General features: G+C 47.9%; 1 pseudogene; it reads right to left on the bottom strand.

Annotated features, from left to right (window-relative positions):
• Positions 1-10,556: 10,556 nt before the first annotated feature.
• LOC142288904 (U2 spliceosomal RNA) lies at positions 10,557-10,762 on the bottom strand (annotated as a pseudogene).
• Between the last annotated feature and the right edge of the window lie 1,610 nt (positions 10,763-12,372).

Below are 12,372 nucleotides of genomic sequence, written 5' to 3'. Positions count from 1 at the left end.
AGTGGATGAGGATGCGCAGGAGGAGGAGGAGGCTGAAGAGCATGACATTCCGGAGCTGTAGAGTGTGGGTGAAACACTGACTGAGGTAGGGCCTGCAAACCTTGGTGTGGGAAGGACGTGTTCCGTCCCTCGCTCAGACTGGGTCCCAGCTTCCACAATATTAACCCAGTGTGCCGTCAACGAGATGTAGCGGCCTTGCCCACAAGCACTTGTCCACGTGTCTGTGGTTAGGTGGACCTTGGGTGAAACAGCGTTGTTCAGGGCACGTGTGATGTTTTGTGACACGTGGTTATGCAACGCGGGGACGGCACACCGGGAGAAATAGTGGTGGCTGGGGACCGAGTAACGTGGGACAGCTGCCGCCATCAGGTCACGGAATGCTTCTGTCTCCACCAGCCTAAAAGGCAACATTTCCAGCGCAAGCAGTCGCGAAATGTTAGCATTTAGAACTGTGGCATGTGGGGTGTTGGCAGTGTATTTGCGCCTGCGTTCAAAGGTTTGCTGAATGGATAACTGAACGCTGCGCTGGGACAAGGACGTGCTTGATGATGGTGTTCTTTCTGCGTAGGCAACTGCAGGTGCAGGAGTGGAGGAGGCTTGTTCGCAGGCAGCATGGACAGAGGATTGGCTCGCATGCACAACCAGCGAAGACGTAGCAGTGACATCAGCAAGCACTGCTCCTCGACTCTGTTGTACTTCCCACAAAGTCGGGTGCTTGGCTGACATGTGCCTGATCATGCTGGTGGTGGTCAGGCTGCTAGTTTTGGTACCCCTGCTGATGCTGGCACGGCAGGTGTTGCAAATGGCCTTTTTTGAATCATCTGGATCCAACTTAAAAAACTGCCAGACTCGTGAAGACCTAACATTTGTACAGGCACCTTGTGTCGTCGTGTTGTTCCGGGGAACGGTTGCCTGACTTCTGCCTGGGGCCACCACCCTGCTTCTTACTGCCTGTTGTGATGCTACGCCTCCCTCCCCCTGTGCACTGCTGTCCTCGCTCTGCATATCCTCCTGCCAGGTTGGGTCAGTTACTGGATCATCCACCACGTCGTCTTCCTCTTCCGCACCCTGCTCCTCCTCCTGACTTGCTGACAATTGTGTCTCATCATCGTCCACCACTTGTTGAGACACGTTGCCAACTTCGTGAGAACGTGGCTGCTCAAATATTTGGCCATCTGTACAGACGATCTCCTCATGACCCACTTCAATATGAGCTGGCGAGAGGCCAGAATGTGTGAATGGAAACGTGAACAGCTCTTCCGAGTGTCCAAGTGTGGGATCATTAATGTCCGAGGAGGACGTGTACTCAGCCTGGTGGTAGGAAGGAGGATCAGGTTCAGAAATGTGCGGTGCAGTATCACGGCTACTGACACTTGACCGTGTGGAAGACAGAGTGTTTGTGGTGGTGCCAATCTGACTGGAAGCATTATCCGCTATCCAACTAACAACCTGTTGACACTGGTCTTGGTTCAAGAGCGGTGTACTGCTGCGGTCCCCAAGAATTTGGGACAGGACGTGCGAGCGACTAGATGTGGCCCTTTGTTGTGGCGAAATTAGAGCTTGCCCACGACCTCGGCCTCTGCCTGCACCACCATCACGTCCACTTCCTTGTTCCTTGCCAATGCCCTTGCGCATTTTGCAATGCTGTGCACTGCTGACGTGTATATTCACTACTTGTGCGTTATATCAAAGTTTCTGGAAATTGCACACAAGTGCACCTGTACGCTGCCACCGACAGGCACACACGTGCGGTTTTTAAATGCAAGCACGGACGCACTAAGAACCTAACACAGGTTTTAGGAGCAAAAATTAAGAACTCTGACACTATCAGCCACTGCTGACTGACGTGTATTATACACTACACTTGTGCGTTATATAATAGTTTGGTAAAAACGCACACCAGTGCACCTGTACGCTGCCACCAACAGGCACACACGTGCGGTTTTAAAAACCAAGCACGGACGCAATAATAACCTAACACAGGTTTTAGGAGCAAAAATTAAGAACTCTGACACTATCAGCCACTGCTGACTGACGTGTATTATACACTACACTTGTGCGTTATATAATAGTTTGGTAAAAACGCACACCAGTGCACCTGTACGCTGCCACCAACAGGCACACACGTGCGGTTTTAAAAACCAAGCACGGACGCAATAATAACCTAACACAGGTTTTAGGAGCAAAAATTAAGAACTCTGACACTATCAGCCACTGCTGACTGACGTGTATTATACACTACACTTGTGCGTTATATAATAGTTTGGTAAAAACGCACACCAGTGCACCTGTACGCTGCCACCAACAGGCACACACGTGCGGTTTTAAAAACCAAGCACGGACGCAATAATAACCTAACACAGGTTTTAGGAGCAAAAATTAAGAACTCTGACACTATCAGCCACTGCTGACTGACGTGTATTATACACTACACTTGTGCGTTATATAATAGTTTGGTAAAAACGCACACCAGTGCACCTGTACGCTGCCACCAACAGGCACACACGTGCGGTTTTAAAAACCAAGCACGGACGCAATAATAACCTAACACAGGTTTTAGGAGCAAAAATTAAGAACTCTGACACTATCAGCCACTGCTGACTGACGTGTATTATACACTACACTTGTGCGTTATATAATAGTTTGGTAAAAACGCACACCAGTGCACCTGTACGCTGCCACCAACAGGCACACACGTGCGGTTTTAAAAACCAAGCACGGACGCAATAATAACCTAACAGGTTTTTTTGGGGAGCGACAATTACAGTACAGACAAGTCAGACACTATCTGGACTGTTTTACACTGTGTACACCAGCCCCAGATATGAAGGCTGGTATACGGTCACCACTACCCTGCCTGCCTGCCTGCCTGTATACTGCTACAATAGTCCTGACAAGGACTCTTTTGGTCACTAGCCTGTATTCAGACCTGGCTATACCCTGCCTGTATATAGCAACAATAGTCCTGAGAAGGACTCTGCTACTGTACGCCGACCTGGCTATACCCTGCCTGCCTGTATACAACTAGAATAGTCCTGAGAAGGACTTTTGGTCACACTGTTTGCAGCCCTGCAACTGAAAAAGCTATAAAGGGCCGCAAAGCTTTCCCTGAATCAGCGACACTCTCCCTACACTCACTGTCAGAATAGCTGTGAGCAGAGCACAGCGCGCCGGCCTATATAAAGGCTCGGTGACGCTGTGCAGGCCGGCCAATCACTGCAATTCCACAACTAACAGGGCTGTGGCATTGCAGTGGTCTGCCAGCCAATCCCTGCATGAGGGCTGGCTCTCAAAAGAGCGCCAACATGCAGAAATGAAGACCACGAGTAAAGCACGAGTATCGCGAGATTACTCGGTCCCCGCCGAGCAGCCCGAGTACAGTGATACTCGTGCGAGTACCGAGTAGTGACAAGCATGCTCGCTCATCACTAATCATCACTTCTAATTTTGACAATACGACTGTCATGTTGGAGGTAGTGCAACAAAAAGGCACTCATGTGTCTTGCGCAGCCATGCGGACCAAGTCCACGCTGTGTTTGTGGCATAGAGGTGCTACCCGTTCTTTCTTCCTCTGACATCTCCCCCCAACCTCTTTCAACTGAAATTTGACCAAGGTCTCCCTCATCCGCTGAGTCTTCCATGTCCATGGACAGTTCGTCCTCCATTTCTTCATGTTCTCCTGCACCTTGCTCAACATTTCGCCTGCTACTATGCGCCCTTGTCGATCCCTGTTCCCCATGGTCCCATGCCTGCTGCGTTGGTGATGATGAACGTCTGGACCTTGGTGATGTTGTTGTCCCTTGCGCATATGAATCCTCCTGTAGTTCCTCCCCTTCATGTTGTCCCACCCCCTGACTCCGAATAGTGTTTAGCGTGTGCTCCAGCATGTAAATGACTGGAATCGTCATGCTGATAATGGCATTGTCAGAGCTAAACATATTCGTCGCCATGTCGAAACTGTGCAGAAGGGTGCATAGGTCCTTGATCTGAGACCACTCCATCAGGGTGATCTGCCCCACCTCTGCATCTCGTTGGCCCAGGCTATACGTCATGACGTATTGCACCAGGGCTCTGCGGTGCTGCCACAGTCGCTGTAACATGTGGAGAGTTGAATTCCAGCGTGTCGCCACATCGCATTTCAGGCGATGAACCGGCAGGCCGAAAGACTTCTGGAGCGATGCAAGTCGCTCTGCTGCGGCGCTTGAATGGCGGAAGTGAGCTGACAGTTTTCGTGCCCTGTTCAGAAGGCCATCTAGGCCGGGATAGTGTGTTAAAAATTGCTGGACGACAAGGTTCAACACGTGAGCCATACAAGGTACGTGTGTCACAATGCCCAGGCGAAGTGCCGCACCCAGGTTTGCAGCATTGTCGCACACGGCCTTACCAGGCTGCAGGTTGAGTGGAGACAACCATTTATTAAACTCGGACCGCAGAGCTGACCACAACTCCTCAGCTGTGTGACTCTTATTCCCAAGACATGTCAAGCTAAAGACCGCCTGATGCCGTTACGCTCTGCTGCCAGCATAGTAATGAGGCGTGCGTGATTCCTTCTGCGCAGTGAGAACGCTGGTGGCCTGACCAGGCAGGCTTGGGGCGGAGGTGGAGGACCCAGATGAGGTGGAGGATGCAGAAGCTGTGGCGGAACTTGGACAGACAGAGGATTGACACACAAGTCGTGGGGACGGCAAGACTTGTGCAGCAGACCCTTCACCATCTATCACCATAGTTACCCAGTGCCCAGTCAGCGACATGTAACGTCCCTGTCCATGCTTACTGGTCCAAGTATCGGTGGTGAAATGCACCCGTTCACACACAGAGTTTCTCAAGGAAGCGGTGATGTTGTGTGCGACATGCTGGTGTAGCACGGGCACACCTTTCTTAGAGAAGTAGTGGCGACTAGGCATCTGGTACTGGGGCACAGCGACAGACATAAGGTCTCTAAAATCCTGTGTGTCCACTAGGCGGAAAGGCAGCATTTCGGTAGCCAACAGCTTACAGAGGGATAGAGTCAACCTCTTAGCTTTGTCATGGGTCGGAGGAAGTGGCCTTTTATTTGACCACATCTGAGGGACAGAGATCTGGCTGCTGTGTGTAGACGGTGTTGAGTAGGGTGTCCCTGGAAAAATGCAGGTTTGTGAGGAAAGTGCAGGCGGACACATGATGTTGCCTTCATCCAACGTTGGTGCTATCGATGTCTGAGAGAGCTGTACACACTCACTTGTTTCCCCTTCCAAACCAACTGACGACCTTACAAGCAAACTGCCTGTTGCGGTTACAGTGGTGGAAGTTTGGCGTGGAAAAACAGGTGTGACAGCTGTCCCCACAGTCCTAGAAGATGAAGAGCGCGCGGATGCACTGGAAGGGGCGGGCGGTGGATGGTTCGCTCTTGCAGCATTGCAGCACAGTGAGCTTCCCACCGGGACCTATGATATTTATTCATGTGACGATTCATGGAAGAAGTTGTCAAACTGCTGAGGTTTTGACCTCTACTAAGAGAATCATGACAAATTTTACATATCACATGATTTGGGCGATCTTTTTCTATGTCAAAAAAGGACCAGGCTAGGCAAGGCTTAGAGGCCATGCGACCTGTTGATCCACCCCGAATAATGCTCATAGGCAGAGTGGTGGCTGAGGATGCAGTTGTAGACGTGCTACCAGTGCTCCGACTCTGTCCAGGAAGGCGCAAGGTAACTTCGTCGTCGGTTGCATCCTCCTCCACCGCCTCTGTTGACCTCCTCGAGTGCCTGACTGGGGGTTGACAGTAGGTGGGATCTAGAACTTCATCATCAATTGTTGTGTTTGCACTCCCCTCCCCCTCAGACCGAGCCTCTTCTTGCCCTGACCGAATATTTAAGTTGTCATCCCAATCGGGTATCTGCGTCTCATCTTCATCAGTATGTTCCTCATTGTCTATAACCACAGGTGTTACAGTTTGTGACAAAGGGTCAACATTATGCTCAGAAACTTGGTCCTCACGGCCTGAATCAGAGTCACAAAGGTTCTGGGCATCACTGCAGACCATTTCCTGTTCTGTACTCACTGTAGCTTGGGAGCAGACCTCTGATTCCCAGGCTATAGTGTGACTGAACAGCTCTGCAGACTCAGCCATCTCAGTTCCACCATACTGTGCAGGGCTGATGGAGACTTCAGAGCTGGGAGAAATCAAGTGTGATTGGGATGACAACTCAGAGGACTGGTGTTTTTTGGATGCGGTACTTGAAGTGGCTGAGAGGGCACTTGTTGGACCACTTGAGATCCATTCAAGCATTTTCCTTTTTTGCCCATCATCTACCTTTCTTCCTGTTGTTCGTGTCCGTAAAAAAGGGAGCACATCGGATTGTCCACGGTAAGTAGTAGACATCTTACTTTTGCTGGTAGATGGTCTATCTTCAGCAGATGATAATGGAGCTTTGCCACTTTCCCCACAGACAAAACCTTTTTTGCCTTTTCCACCACGCCTCTTCCCCTTTCCACCAGCATCTGTCATTTTGCCACTCATGTTGATTGCGACAAGATTGTGGACTGAAAATGTGGTAGTAAAAATTGAGAGGTGGTGAAGATTGCAGTGGTGGTCTAGCTTTATTAACAGCAGAATAATAAAGAATAAATATCCCTGACAATGCAACTTAGTTATAATGAGTTGGAGTGTGCAACGCAGGCAGATGCGCTCTGCAAATGTCTTGGCACTAGTGGGACTATAGCAAAGTCCAATAGCCACGTATAGGATGCCACTAGGTACACTGAGTGTTTGCTAGTATAATGGCTAAGTTAAAATTAGTTGGAGTGTGCAACGCAGGCAGATGCGCTCTGCAAATGTCTTGGCACTAGTGGGACTATAGCAAAGTCCAATAGCCACGTATAGGATGCCACTAGGTACACTGAGTGTTTGCTAGTATAATGGCTTACTTATAATTAGTTGGAGTGTGCAACGCAGGCAGATGCGCTCTGCAAATGTCTTGGCACTAGTGGGACTATAGCAAAGTCCAATAGCCACGTATAGGATGCCACTAGGTACACTGAGTGTTTGCTAGTATAATGGCTAAGTTAAAATTAGTTGGAGTGTGCAACGCAGGCAGATGCGCTCTGCAAATGTCTTGGCACTAGTGGGACTATAGCAAAGTCCAATAGCCACGTATAGGATGCCACTAGGTACACTGAGTGTTTGCTAGTATAATGGCTTACTTATAATTAGTTGGAGTGTGCAACGCAGGCAGATGCGCTCTGCAAATGTCTTGGCACTAGTGGGACTATAGCAAAGTCCAATAGCCACGTATAGGATGCCACTAGGTACACTGAGTGTTTGCTAGTATAATGGCTTACTTATAATTAGTTGGAGTGTGCAACGCAGGCAGATGCGCTCTGCAAATGTCTTGGCACTAGTGGGACTATAGCAAAGTCCAATAGCCACAGATAGGATGCCACTAGGTACACTGAGTATTTGCTAGTATAATGGCTTACTTATAATTAGTTGGAGTGTGCAACGCAGGCAGATGCGCTCTGCAAATGTCTTGGCACTAGTGGGACTATAGCAAGGTCCAATAGCCACGTATAGGATGCCACTAGGTACACTGAGTGTTTGCTAGTATAATGGCTTACTTATAATTAGTTGGAGTGTGCAACGCAGGCAGATGCGCTCTGCAAATGTCTTGGCACTAGTGGGACTATAGCAAAGTCCAATAGCCACGTATAGGATGCCACTAGGTACACTGAGTGTTTGCTAGTATAATGGCTTACTTATAATTAGTTGGAGTGTGCAACGCAGGCAGATGCGCTCTGCAAATGTCTTGGCACTAGTGGGACTATAGCAAGGTCCAATAGCCACGTATAGGATGCCACTAGGTACACTGAGTGTTTGCTAGTATAATGGCTTACTTATAATTAGTTGGAGTGTGCAACGCAGGCAGATGCGCTCTGCAAATGTCTTGGCACTAGTGGGACTATAGCAAAGTCCAATAGCCACGTATAGGATGCCACTAGGTACACTGAGTATTTGCTAGTATAATGGCTAAGTTAAAATTAGTTGGAGTGTGCAACGCAGGCAGATGCGCTCTGCAAATGTCTTGGCACTAGTGGGACTATAGCAAAGTCCAATAGCCACGTATAGGATGCCACTAGGTACACTGAGTGTTTGCTAGTAAAATTGCTTAGTTTAAAAAAGTTGGAGTGTGCAATGCAGGCAGACGTGCTCTGCAAATGTCTTTGCACTAGTGGGACTATAGCAAGGTCCAATAGCCACGAATAGGATGCCACTAGGTACACTGAGTGTTTGCTAGTATAATGGCTTACTTATAATTAGTTGGAGTGTGCAACGCAGGCAGATGCGCTCTGCAAATGTCTTGGCACTAGTGGGACTATAGCAAGGTCCAATAGCCACGAATAGGATGCCACTAGGTACACTGAGTGTTTGCTAGTATATATGGCAAAATTATAGATGGAAAGGGAGAAGGGGAGGGGGGGAGAGAGGAGGCTGTAATTGACTACAAGGGTATGAGTTATGAGTGATCATAGGGATAGTGTTACATAAGTGGAAATACCTATGGAGGACCGGATGTGTAAGCGCATACCTTATACAAACCTATAGAGTGCTGATGGGTGAGAGTGTGATGTTAGATATAAGACATCCTATAGTGAATAGTGAGCCGTAATCAAGTGCAACAGGGATATTTCACGTGACTATGGGAACATGGAAGGTAAAGAAAGGGGAGAAAAAACTGTTAGACAAGGTAATCAGACATAATGTAACCAGTTGATCAGACATGACAAACATGACAAATAAAAAACAAGGAAGAATGGAACTCCATACATAGTGGAACCATATATAGTGTGAACACGAAAAAGAACCGGGCGTTAGAAAAAATGTGCACGGCCCAATGAATCAAGTCGGTTCTTCATATTCATGGTTTAAGCCCTTGGGTTCCAACGTGCCCAGAGTATATATCCAGAAAGATTCCCTTTCTTTGAGCTTCCTAATTCTATTGCCTCCTCTGCGTATGGCTGGGACATGTTCGATGACTTGGAATCTTAATTGGGCCACTGTGTGATTATGCGTCACAAAATGGTGTGGGACTGGTAATAGAATCTGCTTACAATGTATTGTTGACTTGTGCTTAGCACAAAAAAAGGGAATCTTTCTGGATATGTACTCTGGACACATTAAAACCCAAGGGCTTAAACCGTGAATATGAAGTACAGACTTGATTCATTGGGCCGTGCACCATGTCACCATGTGTGCAATTGCATTGTCCAATGGCTCACAATGGTTATGCGTTTTCATTGGATGGATAATCGAAGCCATGTTTTTTTCCTTTCTCTTGGGTTTGTTGTGTGAGTAGCCTATAGGATTAAGTTAGTTACCGCAGGCAGTGGATTTAGCTTCCTGTCTTTGGTCCAGTGGTAGATTGATTGTTTGGTCTATGAGCTGTTATGGGTTTTAATCCAGGTGAATGCCCATGGGCTGCCTATAACTGTGTGAAATATGTAGTTTTACTGGGCTGGGATGAGAGAATCCATCGAAGCATGGTGTAGGGATTGTGGTTCCTGTGTGCTAAGAAGAAAGGCTAGCACCAGCCAGAAAGCCCCATTACAGCCAATAATCAACCGCTAGCCGCTGGAACTCGTTGCTCTAGATCATGTCAAACTCTCACCAAGCAGGAATAGATACATTAGCCCACCATCCCACCCAAAGAGCAACTTCTGCTGCGCAGCTGGCTTTCTAGGCAGCAGCGCTATTGTGATGTCAGCGGGGGACATTGTGACAAGCCAGTTTTCCGTCACTTCATGTTGTGCACTGTTCAAACGGAAAATACATCAACAGGCAGACTACAGAAAAGCTTACTGACAAAGGATAGAGAGGGGCTTTCTCAGAGGGCTTTTTACAGTTTGTCTATTCCCAATTAGCCGTTTAAGTATGCTTAATGAAAGTACTAATTCTTTCATAGGCCGCCCATTCTTAGTATTTGACGTTCCTTATATTGCGGTATCAGGCTTCGCAGCAGGTTGCAAAACATTCATCACCCATGACTGTCCCCAATTGGGCTCAGAAGCTAAATGTCTATCATGACCTCTCTTTTTGAAAGTCCAAGAGCAAGCAAACTCTTCCTCCAGGAGAGGGAGCCAACAGATCACTAAAGACATTGCTCAAAGAAAACACCGAAAAACAATGGAAGCTTTAATTGGAGTGGAATCTGATAGACAGCACCTGATGCCAAGTCTGCATCTTCTAACACCTGCAGTCACTGCAGCAGCTGAATCCAATGTGTCCAAAAGGGATCTATTCTATTCAATTGCAAATGATCTAGATAAGACTGAGAATAAGATACTGCACGGGACATAGCAGAGTTGGTCAAGTTGAGTGGAGATGAGTTTGCTATTTGGCACAGCTTTTGCATCAATAAAGCAAGTAAAAGGTGTGAAAGATAAAAAAAAAGGGTGAAAGTGTGAAAAGTGAATTGGCCAAATTGAGGTGCATATAAAGTTTTTGCTTTCTTTCAATTCACTAATGAGGCTCATTTGAATCAGGTGAATTGAGTTCTGCTTTTGGAAACTCGGTTAAGAAGGGGTGCACCGGTCCTGGAGGTACTGCAATACCAGGTCAATGCGTGGAGTGGACAGAGCAAGATTTTTTCCATCTCCTTGTTCTAAAAATCCATTTAATATATGGTCCCTAGAGAGGGGACGTATCAGATATTAAACTGATAAGAACAGATTTAATTTTTTTTTTTTCTGTTTATCAGTAGGACTTCAAAATAACAAAGGTGATCGCCTCCCGTTGCCTGGGAACCGTCCAGGCACAAGAGGGCTATGTGTCACCAGAAGGCGCACACACTCCCTCAAGGCCGGCAGACGTGCAATCCCAGGCACCTTCCAGTACCGACCAAGGTAGCGTCCTCCGAAACTACACTTGATCTTAGCCAAAAGGCCGAGAAGCTATAACCCGAATTGGTTACGGCCTTGAGTGGCACCCTGGCCTATACCGGACACATCTTAGGGAGAGGGAGACAAACCCACGCCTACAGAAGACATTTTGTCACCCAAGCCAAACCCTTGAAAAGGCTGTTTTGCAGAGCAAAAACAAGGAGAATGGTACTTTTTGCAGCCGCCGCCCACTGCAATGAATCTGAATAACTCCTCCTTTTGGGCACAAGCACCTCCCCTCCCCCTTGCAGTCTTTCCAATTCATGATACAAAAAGACGGACGGACAGGACAGGACAGGACCATCTGCCTGACTTTCCGTCACTGCCACCCTTTGCCATCCTTGCCCGTAGAAAGCCCTTTCATCATCCCCAAACCCTAATCTTTTCCCTTCCCTTCCCAGCTGCGTCTCACTCCCTTTCATTAGGAAGTGAGCGCAGCCTTTTCTCCGTTCTGCACATGCGCGACGTTAAACACAAATGCGCAGGCGTGCGTTCCATTAGCCTCACTGCATTCCACTCCCATACAGGAAGTGGGCACAGCTATTACTACGGTCGCACATAAAAGAACCCATGGCCACCACTGCACATAGCTGACTCCACCACAGGACACCCACTTCTACACCAACGCAGGTAAGACAGGATCGGCACCTCTATGCTCCCGTTACAATCAGGCTCAGTCACCATGTGATAACGCTCTCAACTCTTTAGTTGCAGGCTCCCCTTGCTTCACCTCCACTGGCTGTGCTGCCATTTCCTCTCCCACCTGGAAGTTATACTTTATTCCACTATTTTCCTGTTTCTCTCTTCCCCCTTTTCCCATAACCTACTTTTATCTGCATTTGTGGGGTATCTATATGCTATTTACATCATAGTTTTATTCATTAATATGGAAGGGAAGAGTGCCCATGAGAGTGTTGAACTGCGGAGAGCAAAAGATTAAGCTGCTCCGATTTGCCACCATTGATAAGCTGTTCTCAGTAGATACACATGCTATCCAAACAGCAGCATCCACCATTGCTTCAGCCCACCCATTCAGTGACAGCTCACCAAGTCAGCCAGAGGAGTGGTGTAAGGAATTACACGTAGGCACTGACTCCACACCTTCACATCACAAGAAGGGGGTCTACAGGCTAGTGCAAGAATACGAGCAAGTCTTCAGCAAACATCCGCTAGACTTTTGAAAAATAAAAGGGGTCAAACACTACATCCCCACAAGTGCACACCCACCCATCAAAGAGAGATATAAGCCAAATCTACCTGCACATTACCAGTGTACCAAGGACATGTTGAGCAACATGAAGGAGGCTGGGGTTATCCGTGACAGTTGTAGCCTCTGGGCAGCTCCGTTGGTCCTGTTAAAGAAGAAGGACAGCACCACTCCCCTGTATTGAGGAATAGCTAGCTGCATTGACAACTGCAAATTATTTTTCTACCCTTGATCTCACTAGTCACTAT

This window comes from Anomaloglossus baeobatrachus, unplaced genomic scaffold, assembly GCF_048569485.1.
Source record: "Anomaloglossus baeobatrachus isolate aAnoBae1 unplaced genomic scaffold, aAnoBae1.hap1 Scaffold_87, whole genome shotgun sequence".
Taxonomy (NCBI): Eukaryota; Metazoa; Chordata; class Amphibia; order Anura; family Aromobatidae; genus Anomaloglossus; species Anomaloglossus baeobatrachus.
The sequence above is the reverse complement of the archived record's forward strand: the minus strand, read 5'-3'. Positions and strand labels throughout refer to the sequence as shown.